We start from the raw sequence: 15,000 nt of genomic DNA, 5'->3' as shown, positions 1-15,000 counted from the left end.
GAAGCGACATACCCGATATGTGGAGCATAGCTCCAGGTCTCGTCAATGAAGACGCCCAAGTATTTAGCTGACCTTACTCTCGCAACCATGCGTTCTTCTAACCGCACGATCGGGTCCCGAGCCAATTTTCCTTTTAGCAACAAGTAACTTGATTTATTTGGTGCTATCTGTAACTTGGAATGTTTGCACCATTGGATTAAAATTTCTGATGCTTGTGCCACCTTCTCCTCGATCTCAGCACGACTGTCTCCCTCAATAAGGATGAGAAGGTCGTCTGCATACGCCACGACTCCCAGTACTATGTTGCTTTCATTCAAGGATATTAACAGGGGGTCCATGTTAATATCCCAAAACACTGGTCCACAAACTGAGCCTTGCGGACATCCCTTCGAGATATTCTTGGACACCACAGCACCAGGAGCCGTGATTTTGGCGACTCGGTCCCGACAGTAATCCCTTAGACACCCGTAGAGAGCCGCCGGACACTCCATCCCCCGAAGACGGGAGAAGAGCGCCGGCCACCACAGATTGTCAAAGGCGCCGGAGATGTCTACCATGACTCCAAGAACGTATTTCCCCATAGCTGAGTGTACAATACTGGCTGCCTTGTTTATCGCATCTGAGGTAGACTTTCCTTTGCGAAAGCCATATTGTAGTTCACTCACTCCATGAAGAATTCTGTGGCTCGACAGTCTAGACACCAACAGTTTCTCAAAGGTCTTCCCCATGACATCTAGTAAACAGATCGGCCTGTATGATTTGGGGATCGTTGGATCCTTTTCAGGGTCCTTTTTAATTATGACCACTTCCGCAGTTTTCCAGCGGGTAGGGAAGACTTTCATCTGTAAACATTTGTTGTATATTTTCGTTAGCTCTGGGGCCAACTTTGGTGCAAGACACTGCAGAACCTCTGCGGGAATTGCATCCGGCCCCGGAGCCTTCCTTTTGGCAAAGGAGTAAATGGCATGTGCCACTTCCTCCGTCGAAAATGGGTAAACCTGCCTTTGATTATGGTATTCTATCTGGTCTTGCTGCCTTATTGCCGTCTGCATCTCATCGTCATTGTCATGTTGGTCGTCCGGGAGGAGCACACGAAGTAGCTCCTCCGCTGTTTCCAGCCAATTTGTCGTCATTCGGTCTGGGTCTTCAGTCTTTACAGTAGAGAGATGCATAGGCGAGTGTATCTTCTCCCTTACAATTTTGTAAGGCATTCCCCATGGGTCAAGTGCTAGGTGGGATGTGACATAGTCCTCCCAACTCTGCTGTCGGTGTTGTAGCAGTGTTTCCTTAAAAACCCGTTTATGCCGTCTGTATATGGCCAGATGGTATTGCCGTTCGTCGTGAGTGAAAGACCTTTGATAATTGCGGCGTGCTCTTCTCATAGACTGCCGGAGCCTCGACAGCTCTGGAGTCCATGGAGAAGTCGTTTTGCGGACGAGACGCCTCCTCATCGGTATTGCCACGGCCACAGCCGTCTTGATAGAGGTTGTTAAAGTTTCAACGGCATCATCTATATCAAAATCTTCGCCTTCCAACTCTGGAGGGTTGAACTCCGCCAGTAACAGATCCCAATTGGCCTTCCCGTAATCAAACTGCATTACCCATTCCTCTGGCACATGTTCAGTTTCGCATGTTAGAATGAATTCAATTGTGTTGTGATCACTTGTTGTGTGATTTTCTAGAACTTTCCAGTTATGCATTTTGTTCGCAATGCTAATTGAACTTAACGTAACATCTATGTGCGATGCCGCCCCGGCCCTGCTCCTATATGTAGGAGGGTTGCCTGGGAGGTTGACCACATTCAAATGGAATTCCATGATCATGTCTTCAAGGGCTTCTCCCCTTTGATCTTGCACTGGACTGTGCCAGAGGGGGGATTTAGCATTGCTGTCCATAGTTATTAGTATATGTTTCCCCATTAAGGCTCTTAATATGATCCTTAGCTGTCCTAGGTACAAATCTATTGGATCTCGATACTGACAGTACACATTTATCAAGTAACAAAAGAAATTTTGATGGTTGATCTCTACGACTGTCACGTGTGAAGTGCAATATTGAGCCAGTACAGTTGTCTTAATTTGCTTGTTCAGAATGATCGTCGCAGACATTGGGTTTTGTCCTGTGGTGATTATTTGTGCAGTCACGGGAAAGCCAGGGACTCTGCCAGCGGCGGAGTTTGGCTCCTGTATCTGGAGTATATCAATATCGTTTTCCTCTGCCAACCTTCGCAGCTCCTGCATGACTAGAGAACTGCGCATGGCATTTGCCTGAAAGAACTTAATAGGTGTCCGGATACCTGGTATAGACTAGGCTATTTGGCCACGTCTGAACAGGGTCATAAGTAATCCTACCATGCATCATGACAAGTTCTTTATAAGTTTTGTCAAGATCGAAACTCCTTCCCCGTCTGGCGTAGACTTTAGAGACTAAATCTTTTAGTTTGTTAAAGTCCAGTGGTATATTTACTGCTGCTAGTTGTACGCAGTCCACGTCCTCCAGAGTTGGAAATGTAATCTTGTCTCCTCTCGGGTGCCCAGACCTGACCAGCTGCCTCAGGGCTGCCATCATTAAAACTGGGTTCTCCAGTCTGCCAAGCTGCAGTGTTTCTGAGCAGATGTCGTAGGTGTTCCCCGGAGGGCACGCATTATATTTACATTTTTCTACTTGTTCTACTCCATCACCAGATGCTACACTTACTACAGTTTTATTTTCTAATTGTTCCCTTGTTTGATTATTTACACCATCACCAGTTATTTTGTCTAAGGTCTTTTCTATATTAGGGTCCACAGTCTGTTGGCCAGCCTGACTTTTTGCAGTTGACGACAGGCACGCCCCACTCGCCGCCGGGAGGGCCCCAGCCGAGAAGGGCTCCGCGCCATCTGTCGCCTGCGCCGTCGTTGCCGGGAGACTCCGCCTGGCCAGGAAGGACCCGACCTGGCAGGAGAATGTTGTCGTCGCCGGTTGCTGCAGTGGAACTGGGAGAGCATAGACGCCCCCCTCCTCCACCGCCTTCACCAATGTGGCAGGAAGGCTCCGCCTAGCCAGGAAGGTCCCGACCTGGCAAGCGAAGTTCGTCTTCTCAGGTTGCTTCAGCGGAACCGGGAGAGCATAAATGCTCCCCTCCTCCGCCTCAGCGTTCACCATGGCAAGAGGGGTCCCCCTGCCAGCCAGGAAAGACCCGGCCTGACAGGAGAAGTCCGCAGTCGTCGGTCGCACTAGTGGGATTGGGAGGGCATAAATGCCCCCTTCCTCCACCTCAGCGGCCGCTGTAACTGGAAGGCTCCCCCCAGTGACCGAGGAAGACTCAGTCAAGCAGGAGGAGTCCGACGTCCTCGATGTCTCTGGCTGCACCAGGGTATCTGTAACAGAGTAAGACCTCCCCTCCACCCCGTCTCCTTCGTTCACGGATAGCTGAGACGATTTCAGCTTTCTCCACCTGCCCGCATCCCTAAGAAGTTTACTAGGTGATTTCCTTTTGGACACGTTATAGCTGGTCGCCATAATCGGTCCTCTGAATCAACCTTTGTATTAGTAACTTGTATGTCACACACTCCTTCCCTGGAGTGTGACACGTCCGTTTTCTGTACTTGCATGGGATGCAGACAGGTGTTTGTTGTTCACAGTTTCTTTTATCGTGGCCCTCCCCGCCACAGTTGTTACAGACTGGATTCTGGAAGCTACAGTATTTGGCGACGTGGCCATAATCCTGACACTTCGTACATTTGGCAAGAGCCGTGTAATCTTTTACCGAAACTGAGTTATATCCAATATACAGTCTATTGGTTTTTATAATTTCTTCTTGTGTGGTGGGTGTCAGAGAGAAGGAGTTTCTGAAAGGTTTGAAATTCAGTGTACAGTTCGCTAAGTACTCTAGTTTTCGTATACTGCATGAATATGCAGGGTGTTCCAAAACTAAGCGTTCAAATTGATACAGGATGTGAAGACCATCAAAACAAATATATTTCGATAAGGAACATATGGTCTTTGAAGATAACTTATGATGTTAGGAAACATTTTGTCAGTGGTGTTGGCGTAAGCTGTTCTGTCGCTGACTGGGAATGTGGACTGACATTCAACACTGTGGAACATATGTACATCTGAATGTTAGACAAAGGATGTACTTCCAGCACGGTAGGGCGCCATCTCATTTCAATAACACGCGATCTAGTGTCTTTTTGACATTCTCACCTTTTTTTGGTTTTACGAAGACAGTTGGAACTGTCTTCTGGACATTTATCTTTATGGTCTCTTGGACCGTTCGTTTTTGCTGTATTGGCACAGATGCTGCTGTTACTGAAGCATAGGTTTTCTGGGGTTGCTGCTGCTCTTTGCGCAGTCTCTCATTTTCCTCTTTTATTTCGTAATATTGCCCCTCTAGCCGTGCGTGAGCTAAAGCCCACGTGGCTATGTTTTCCTTAATGGCCCTGATTTGCTCGGCGTTTATCTTGCCATGCTTCACACTCCGCTCAAAGAGCCGGAGGAAGTAGGCATGCCGCTCTGCCACACTCATTTCATCATACTCGCCAATTGGAGCGTCAAGCTCCGAATGCGCGCCGTCACTCTCCTTGTTTTCCGCCATGTTTGAAGAGTGACAAAAAAGGGGGGGTTGGAGGCCCGTCTCTTTCCCCGGACCGGCCTCTCTGGCATGGGGGGGGGCTTTCTGCAGCTCGCCCACCAGTCCCGCCCCTTGACCAAGGGCTTGTTGAGCTGCTGGGTTTAGCACGCCGTTTCCAGCGCACTAGTCCCCTTCCATGGCCACATCACTGGAGATTTCACCCGTCCCTCCCCGGCAAATGCACACCGCACTCCGGAGAGGCGGATTCACCTCTCGGCCTTCGCCCCCTACTAGGCCGGGTTTCCACCTTTAGGCCAGGGACCCAGTCCTACCCAGGTGCTGGGTCGGTCCCCCAGACTTTCGGGGGTCTGGCCCCATCTAACCTGACCAGGGACGTGTCACCACGCCCTGGCTTGACGGAACGTGTCCGGGTCGTCCCGTTCACGGCGGTGAGCCTTTGCCGGCTCAGGCCGTGATCCCTCCCCAGCGAATGTGACCGCAGGTAACGGGGCATGGATGGTGTTGTGCCCCGTATTAGGGACAGATGTTGTGTCCCTTCGACGCAGCATCCCCTGCGCCACGCACCCTTTGCTTTCGCTTTGGGTTGGGGGACCTTTAACGTCGTCCAGGACGTGAGGAACTGCAGCAGCCAGACCGCAGGGCCCCAGGATCGTCGTGAGACTTACCCTCATACCCTCGCCCAGCCGCCGCGCTCAACTCAGGAGAGACAGGTGGTGTGTCTCTCGTTACGCAGCTTCCCCTGCGCCACGCACCCTTTGCTTTCGCTTGGGTTGGGGGCACTTAACGTCTTGCCGCGACGGGAGTTTTACGTCCTACCTTGACACACGACAACCCTCACAAATCCACAGCCCAGAGATGTTGAAGGTGGTAGCTGGGTCTTATATTGTGGAGTTTGACATCATCGAGACGGTGCGGCACTCAAGCCCGAGTTACGTTCCCCAGGGGGGTCTCCACACGTACCGGGGGATCATGACCGACCATGTCTCACCCACCGCTTTTGCTAATTAACGGTGGGCCAGTGCGGACCGTGAGGATTGCACCCAGTTAAGGGCTAGCCGTTTAACGTCATGCATGGACGGCCCATCCCGTGTTAGCTTCGCCCCATCTAAGGGGGTTACTGAGCCAGAGAGCCACGACAAGGCCACGAGATTGGACATTACGGTCCCCGCCCCACTCAGGTTCCTCTGAGCCCCGACGCGTTCGTTGACTTCAGGGAATCAGAGGGTCTCCTGGCGGTTTTAACCCAGTTATGGGAGGCAACACACCTCCCCCAGGTGGCGCTGCGCAGACCGCTTTTCTCTGGAGTAGATAGGGACAGCGGGAATCTCGTTAATCCATTCATGCGCGTCACTAATTAGATGACGAGGCATTTGGCTACCTTAAGAGAGTCATAGTTACTCCCGCCGTTTACCCGCGCTTGCTTGAATTTCTTCACGTTGACATTCAGAGCACTGGGCAGAAATCACATTGCGTCAACACCCGCTAGGGCCATCGCAATGCTTTGTTTTAATTAGACAGTCGGATTCCCCCAGTCCGTGCCAGTTCTGAGTTGATCGTTGAATGGCGGCCGAAGAGAATCCGCGCACCCGCGCGCCCCCGGAGGAGCACGCTAAGGCGGACGCGGCCTCGCAGCAAGGAAGATCCGTGGGAGGCCAAGGCACGGGACCGAGCTCGGATCCTGCACGCAGGTTGAAGCACCGGGGCGCGAACGCCGCGCAGGCGCGCGCATCCTGCACCGCCGGCCAGCACGAGGCCAACCAACGGCGAGAGCAGACCACGCCCGCGCTAAACGCCCGCACTTACCGGCACCCCTACGGCACTCACCTCGCCCAGGCCCGGCACGTTAGCGCTGACCCACTTCCCGACCAAGCCCGACACGCCCCGATCCTCAGAGCCAATCCTTATCCCGAAGTTACGGATCCAATTTGCCGACTTCCCTTACCTACATTATTCTATCGACTAGAGGCTCTTCACCTTGGAGACCTGCTGCGGATATGGGTACGAACCGGCGCGACACCTCCACGTGGCCCTCTCCCGGATTTTCAAGGTCCGAGGGGAAGATCGGGACACCGCCGCAACTGCGGTGCTCTTCGCGTTCCAAACCCTATCTCCCTGCTAGAGGATTCCAGGGAACTCGAACGCTCATGCAGAAAAGAAAACTCTTCCCCGATCTCCCGACGGCGTCTCCGGGTCCTTTTGGGTTACCCCGACGAGCATCTCTAAAAGAGGGGCCCGACTTATATCGGTTCCGCTGCCGGGTTCCGGAATAGGAACCGGATTCCCTTTCGCCCAACGGGGGCCAGCACAAAGTGCATCATGCTATGACGGCCCCCATCAACATCGGATTTCTCCTAGGGCTTAGGATCGACTGACTCGTGTGCAACGGCTGTTCACACGAAACCCTTCTCCGCGTCAGCCCTCCAGGGCCTCGCTGGAGTATTTGCTACTACCACCAAGATCTGCACCGACGGCGGCTCCAGGCAGGCTCACGCCCAGACCCTTCTGCGCCCACCGCCGCGACCCTCCTACTCGTCAGGGCTTCGCGGCCGGCCGCGAGGACCGGCCATGACTGCCAGACTGACGGCCGAGTATAGGCACGACGCTTCAGCGCCATCCATTTTCAGGGCTAGTTGCTTCGGCAGGTGAGTTGTTACACACTCCTTAGCGGATTCCGACTTCCATGGCCACCGTCCTGCTGTCTTAAGCAACCAACGCCTTTCATGGTTTCCCATGAGCGTCGATTCGGGCGCCTTAACTCGGCGTTTGGTTCATCCCACAGCGCCAGTTCTGCTTACCAAAAGTGGCCCACTTGGCACTCCGATCCGAGTCGTTTGCTCGCGGCTTCAGCATATCAAGCAAGCCGGAGATCTCACCCATTTAAAGTTTGAGAATAGGTTGAGGTCGTTTCGGCCCCAAGGCCTCTAATCATTCGCTTTACCGGATGAGACTCGTACGAGCACCAGCTATCCTGAGGGAAACTTCGGAGGGAACCAGCTACTAGATGGTTCGATTAGTCTTTCGCCCCTATACCCAGCTCCGACGATCGATTTGCACGTCAGAATCGCTACGGACCTCCATCAGGGTTTCCCCTGACTTCGTCCTGGCCAGGCATAGTTCACCATCTTTCGGGTCCCAACGTGTACGCTCTAGGTGCGCCTCACCTCGCAATGAGGACGAGACGCCCCGGGAGTGCGGAGGCCGCCGCCCCGTGAAGGGCGGGGAAGCCCCATCCTCCCTCGGCCCGCGCAAGGCGAGACCTTCACTTTCATTACGCCTTTAGGTTTCGTACAGCCCAATGACTCGCGCACATGTTAGACTCCTTGGTCCGTGTTTCAAGACGGGTCGTGAAATTGTCCAAAGCTGAAGCGCCGCTGACGGGAGCGATTATTCCGCCCGAGAGCATCCCGAGCCAACAGCGGCGCGGGTCCGGGGCCGGGCCAGGTAGGTCCGTCATCCGGGAAGAACCGCGCGCGCTTGCCGGGAGCCCGAGCGCCCAAAGGGGCGAATCGACTCCTCCAGATATACCGCCGAGCAGCCAGCCAGGACACCGGGGCTCTGCCCAACAGACGCGAACCGAGGCCCGCGGAAGGACAGGCTGCGCACCCGGGCCGTAGGCCGGCACCCAGCGGGTCGCGACGTCCTACTAGGGGAGAAGTGCGGCCCACCGCACACCGGAACGGCCCCACCCCGCGGCGAGTGGAAAGGCAACCGGACACGACCCCGCCGCGGATTGCTCCGCGCGGGCGGCCGGCCCCATCTGCCGAGGGCGGGGGCCAGTGGCCGGATGGGCGTGAATCTCACCCGTTCGACCTTTCGGACTTCTCACGTTTACCCCAGAACGGTTTCACGTACTTTTGAACTCTCTCTTCAAAGTTCTTTTCAACTTTCCCTCACGGTACTTGTTCGCTATCGGTCTCGTGGTCATATTTAGTCTCAGATGGAGTTTACCACCCACTTGGAGCTGCACTCTCAAGCAACCCGACTCGAAGGAGAGGTCCCGCCGACGCTCGCACCGGCCGCTACGGGCCTGGCACCCTCTACGGGCCGTGGCCTCATTCAAGTTGGACTTGGGCTCGGCGCGAGGCGTCGGGGTAGTGGACCCTCCCAAACACCACATGCCACGACAGGCGGCAGCCTGCGGGGTTCGGTGCTGGACTCTTCCCTGTTCGCTCGCCGCTACTGGGGGAATCCTTGTTAGTTTCTTTTCCTCCGCTTAGTAATATGCTTAAATTCAGCGGGTAGTCTCGCCTGCTCTGAGGTCGTTGTACGAGGTGTCGCACGCCACACCGCCAGCCGGCTGTGCACGCTACCGAGAAAGTACCGGTATGCGAACCGCCAGGCGACGGGCGCGCATCGCACGTTTAAGGAGACGCGGCCGGCCACACAGGCGACCACGACACTCCCACGTCTCCGAAGCGGGACAAACGCCGCGCGCTTCAGTATACGTAGCCGACCCTCAGCCAGACGTGGCCCGGGAACGGAATCCATGGACCGCAATGTGCGTTCGAAACGTCGATGTTCATGTGTCCTGCAGTTCACATGTCGACGCGCAATTTGCTGCGTTCTTCATCGACCCACGAGCCGAGTGATCCACCGTCCTGGGTGATCTTTTCCTTTTCAGTCTCCCACTGTCTCTTTCAAGACAGTAGCATTTGCGGGACTGAGGCGTCTGACGGCCCCTGTTCCACTATTTTTTTTGTGTCCAACGGCCTCACAGCCGATGGGCGTCGTACGGCTCCACACCGGAGCGGACAGGCACTCGGGCGAACGTCATTCAAAACCGGCGCCAGGCGCCAGGTACCGCAGGCCAGCCGCTCCAGAGCTTCAGCGCTCGTACCACACAACAACAACAACAACAACACTTCCGCTAGTTTTGAGAGGCACGCGTGGTTCCGCACGCGGCGCACGGCCACTGCCGTACAGGTAGCGTGTTGCGCGACACGACACGCACATCGAAAGACATGCAGTCTAGTCGGTAATGATCCTTCCGCAGGTTCACCTACGGAAACCTTGTTACGACTTTTACTTCCTCTAAATGATCAAGTTTGGTCATCTTTCCGGTAGCATCGGCAACGACAGAGTCGATGCCGCGTACCAGTCCGAAGACCTCACTAAATCATTCAATCGGTAGTAGCGACGGGCGGTGTGTACAAAGGGCAGGGACGTAATCAACGCGAGCTTATGACTCGCGCTTACTGGGAATTCCTCGTTCATGGGGAACAATTGCAAGCCCCAATCCCTAGCACGAAGGAGGTTCAGCGGGTTACCCCGACCTTTCGGCCTAGGAAGACACGCTGATTCCTTCAGTGTAGCGCGCGTGCGGCCCAGAACATCTAAGGGCATCACAGACCTGTTATTGCTCAATCTCGTGCGGCTAGAAGCCGCCTGTCCCTCTAAGAATCGCTGACAGCACGAAGGATGTCACGCGACTAGTTAGCAGGCTAGAGTCTCGTTCGTTATCGGAATTAACCAGACAAATCGCTCCACCAACTAAGAACGGCCATGCACCACCACCCACCGAATCAAGAAAGAGCTATCAATCTGTCAATCCTTCCGGTGTCCGGGCCTGGTGAGGTTTCCCGTGTTGAGTCAAATTAAGCCGCAGGCTCCACTCCTGGTGGTGCCCTTCCGTCAATTCCTTTAAGTTTCAGCTTTGCAACCATACTTCCCCCGGAACCCAAAAGCTTTGGTTTCCCGGAGGCTGCCCGCCGAGTCATCGGAGGAACTGCGGCGGATCGCTGGCTGGCATCGTTTATGGTTAGAACTAGGGCGGTATCTGATCGCCTTCGAACCTCTAACTTTCGTTCTTGATTAATGAAAACATACTTGGCAAATGCTTTCGCTTCTGTTCGTCTTGCGACGATCCAAGAATTTCACCTCTAACGTCGCAATACGAATGCCCCCGCCTGTCCCTATTAATCATTACCTCGGGTTCCGAAAACCAACAAAATAGAACCGAGGTCCTATTCCATTATTCCATGCACACAGTATTCAGGCGGGCTTGCCTGCTTTAAGCACTCTAATTTGTTCAAAGTAAACGTGCCGGCCCACCGAGACACTCAACAAAGAGCACCCTGGTAGGATTTAAACGGGGTCCGCCTCGGGACGCGAAAGCACCCCTTCGGCTCGCCCCACCGGCAGGACGTCCCACGATACATGCCAGTTAAACACCGACGGGCGGTGAACCAACAGCGTGGGACACAAATCCAACTACGAGCTTTTTAACCGCAACAACTTTAATATACGCTATTGGAGCTGGAATTACCGCGGCTGCTGGCACCAGACTTGCCCTCCAATAGATACTCGTTAAAGGATTTAAAGTGTACTCATTCCGATTACGGGGCCTCGGATGAGTCCCGTATCGTTATTTTTCGTCACTACCTCCCCGTGCCGGGAGTGGGTAATTTGCGCGCCTGCTGCCTTCCTTGGATGTGGTAGCCGTTTCTCAGGCTCCCTCTCCGGAATCGAACCCTGATTCCCCGTTACCCGTTACAACCATGGTAGGCGCAGAACCTACCATCGACAGTTGATAAGGCAGACATTTGAAAGATGCGTCGCCGGTACGAGGACCGTGCGATCAGCCCAAAGTTATTCAGAGTCACCAAGGCAAACGGACCAGACAAGCCAATCCGATTGGTTTTGATCTAATAAAAGCGTCCCTTCCATCTCTGGTCGGGACTCTGTTTGCATGTATTAGCTCTAGAATTACCACAGTTATCCAAGTAACGTGGGTACGATCTAAGGAACCATAACTGATTTAATGAGCCATTCGCGGTTTCACCTTAATGCGGCTTGTACTGAGACATGCATGGCTTAATCTTTGAGACAAGCATATGACTACTGGCAGGATCAACCAGGGAGCTGCGTCAACTAGAGCTGAGCAGCCGGCCGCCCGGGAGTGTGTCCCGGGGGCCCGCGCGAACACGCAAGCGTCCGCTCAATTATTCTGCAAACAGGAGGAGGCCGAGCTCCCCTGCACGATACACCTCGAAACCCTCTCAGGTCCCGGCGGCGCGCAGCGCCGTCCTAGGTACTTGGTCGGTTTCGAGAGAGGCGCAATCGCCCGGAGTTAGGCGAGTAGACGGTTTTAGTGCGAACACCCTTGCTCCCAACTGAGCTTGCCGCTGCCGACAGAGGCCCGGGAGCGTGCTGTCGTGGCATTGCCGGCGGGAGACAACACGCGCCACCTATGGTGACCGGCAGCTCCAACGCCAGCGCCACACAAGGGCAAAGCCCCACTTGGGTGCAGAAGCGAACTCTCCCAGCACAGCGCACGCGCCAACACGTCCGCACAACTGCGATACAAACCACCTGCGAGAACCGCTGGGGCGACCGAGCAGCAGACGGCGTCGCGGCGCCGAGTGCCAGGCGGCGGCGCATCCTCAACGCACACAGTCCTCAATCAGACCAGCACACTGCAGATGTCCACCGCGCTTCGCACCGGGCTCGGCTGAACCAACTTTGGCCGCCAGGCGCCGCGTGCAGGGTGCGCCGCAGCGTAGCTGCGCCGCCTGCCGGGCCCGTCGGCTGGCGCTCCTGCCACTCGGCGCCCCCCACCAGCCGCCTGTTGCGCGTGCGCCCACGCAGCGCGCGGCCAACACGCCGGGCGGCCCCCCTTCACCGGCCGGGAACAGTCCCACCAAGCCACCGCCGCGTATCGCTTCATACCCACATGGGCCTAGTCACGCGTGTGGATGTGGCGGGTACCGCTGAAACAACCGGTTAATAGCTGTACCGATCGTCGCCATCACAGATTCACCTCCAGCGTGAACAACCGCTCAACAACGGATTTCCAGTTCATTTGCGTATCTTGGGCAGTAAACGTAGATGTCCACCTACATTTGCGAATTCAACAATTCTTGCATGCCAGGATGTCATGTGTCACGACACGCTACATCAGACCACATACACACTGCGACATGTGCAGAAGAGAACACGTGGAAGGTGGCCCGCGCACGTATGCGATGTACCTTCCGCGATCCACTGTCAACCGGCATCTGCGGCATGTCCCAGATATGGAACGCGGTCCACCAGGGTAGCACTTTGTGTGAGGCAATACGACAAAGTCGGAATACACGCGTCACTACATCAGACGGCTCACGCTGACCTGACCTGACCTGACTCACCGCACCACCACCCCCAGCGACCCAGGGTGACATACAATGCGTTCGTACGTTCCTCCCACACGCCTCTACGGCGTACCACAGTGCAACCTAGCTGTTATTGGGAGACGAGACAAGTAGCATCAAGCACAACATATGGAAATTGAGATTCGACACCGTTGGGCACAGCCAGCGTACGGTCACACGTATCACACTACTTCACTCTGTACGTAACGACCGATGATCGGTACAGCGTGTGGGTTACGCGTACGACATCAGCGGACAATGGACACAGACCATACCACGACGTACACTGAGGGCGTCGACATCTGAATGCAACTGAACAGCTGCGAGGCTCATTTAACACTCAAACGCCAGACCGACCAGCTTGAGAGGACAGAGACACAAAGAGGGGGACAGAGGGGGACAGAGGGGGGGGAGGGGGGGGGTCGGCGATATAGTCCTATTGCAGTACAATTGACAGTGGATAGCAGGAATATGTGGAAAGTAAGCAACACTCGCAAGACATCTACATGAGGATAACAACGACACCAGAGATTCCGAGCAGTGAACTATGTTAGGCAAAGGGACAACGTGGGTTAGGTTAAGGGACAACGTGGGTTAGGTTAAGGGACAACGTGGGTTAGGTTAAGGGACAACGTGGGTTAGGTTAAGGGACAACGTGGGTTAGGTTAAGGGACAACGTGGGTTAGGTTAAGGGACAACGTGGGTTAGGTTAAGGGACAACGTGGGTTAGGTTAAGGGACAACGTGGGTTAGGTTAAGGGACAACGTGGGTTAGGTTAAGGGACAACGTGGGTTAGGTTAAGGGACAACGTGGGTTAGGTTAAGGGACAACGTGGGTTAGGTTAAGGGACAACGTGGGTTAGGTTAAGGGACAACGTGGGTTAGGTTAAGGGACAACGTGGGTTAGGTTAAGGGACAACGTGGGTTAGGTTAAGGGACAACGTGGGTTAGGTTAAGGGACAACGTGGGTTAGGTTAAGGGACAACGTGGGTTAGGTTAAGGGACAACGTGGGTTAGGTTAAGGGACAACGTGGGTTAGGTTAAGGGACAACGTGGGTTAGGTTAAGGGACAACGTGGGTTAGGTTAAGGGACAACGTCGGTTAGGTTAAGGGACAACGTCGGTTAGGTTAAGGGACAACTTGAGTTAGGTTAAGGGACAACTTGAGTTAGGTTAAGGGACAACTTGAGTTAGGTTAAGGGACAACTTGAGTTAGGTTAAGGGACAACGTGGGTTAGGTTAAGGGACAAATTGAGTTAGGTTAAGGGACAACTTGAGTTAGGTTAAGGGACAACTTGAGTTAGGTTAAGGGACAAATTGAGTTAGGTTAAGGGACAAATTGAGTTAGGTTAAGGGACAAATTGAGTTAGGTTAAGGGACAAATTGAGTTAGGTTAAGGGACAAATTGAGTTAGGTTAAGGGACAAATTGAGTTAGGTTAAGGGACAAATTGAGTTAGGTTAAGGGACAAATTGAGTTAGGTTAAGGGACAAATTGAGTTAGGTTAAGGGACAACTTGAGTTAGGTTAAGGGACAACTTGAGTTAGGTTAAGGGACAACTTGAGTTAGGTTAAGGGACAACTTGAGTTAGGTTAAGGGACAACTTGAGTTAGGTTAAGGGACAACTTGAGTTAGGTTAAGGGACAACTTGAGTTAGGTTAAGGGACAACTTGAGTTAGGTTAAGGGACAACTTGAGTTAGGTTAAGGGACAACTTGAGTTAGGTTAAGGGACAACTTGAGTTAGGTTAAGGGACAACTTGAGTTAGGTTAAGGGACAACTTGAGTTAGGTTAAGGGACAACTTGAGTTAGGTTAAGGGACAACTTGAGTTAGGTTAAGGGACAACGTGGGTTAGGTTAAGGGACAAATTGAGTTAGGTTAAGGGACAACTTGAGTTAGGTTAAGGGACAACTTGAGTTAGGTTAAGGGACAACTTGAGTTAGGTTAAGGGACAACTTGAGTTAGGTTAAGGGACAACTTGAGTTAGGTTAAGGGACAACTTGAGTTAGGTTAAGGGACAACTTGAGTTAGGTTAAGGGACAACTTGAGTTAGGTTAAGGGACAACTTGAGTTAGGTTAAGGGACAACTTGAGTTAGGTTAAGGGACAACTTGAGTTAGGTTAAGGGACAACTTGAGTTAGGTTAAGGGACAACTTGAGTTAGGTTAAGGGACAACTTGAGTTAGGTTAAGGGACAACTTGAGTTAGGTTAAGGGACAACTTGAGTTAGGTTAAGGGACAACTTGAGTTAGGTTAAGGGACAACTTGAGTTAGGTTAAGGGACAACTTGAGTTAGGTT

General features: G+C 53.5%; 2 non-coding genes and 1 pseudogene across 2 annotated transcripts; all 3 read right to left on the bottom strand.

Moving 5' to 3' along the window:
- Positions 1 to 5,864: 5,864 nt before the first annotated feature.
- On the bottom strand, positions 5,865 to 8,838 carry LOC126333007 (large subunit ribosomal RNA; annotated as a pseudogene).
- Positions 8,839 to 9,026: 188 nt separating this feature from the next.
- LOC126333009 (5.8S ribosomal RNA) lies at positions 9,027 to 9,181 on the bottom strand. The gene has a single exon (XR_007564035.1). It is a non-coding gene; the product is annotated as a 5.8S ribosomal RNA (ribosomal RNA).
- A 371-nt stretch (positions 9,182 to 9,552) lies between these two features.
- Positions 9,553 to 11,436, bottom strand: LOC126333004 (small subunit ribosomal RNA). Its single transcript, XR_007564031.1, has one exon. It is a non-coding gene; the product is annotated as a small subunit ribosomal RNA (ribosomal RNA).
- Positions 11,437 to 15,000: the final 3,564 nt, after the last annotated feature.

Source organism: Schistocerca gregaria, unplaced genomic scaffold, assembly GCF_023897955.1.
Source record: "Schistocerca gregaria isolate iqSchGreg1 unplaced genomic scaffold, iqSchGreg1.2 ptg001547l, whole genome shotgun sequence".
Taxonomy (NCBI): domain Eukaryota; kingdom Metazoa; phylum Arthropoda; class Insecta; order Orthoptera; family Acrididae; genus Schistocerca; species Schistocerca gregaria.
The sequence above is the reverse complement of the archived record's forward strand: the minus strand, read 5'-3'. Positions and strand labels throughout refer to the sequence as shown.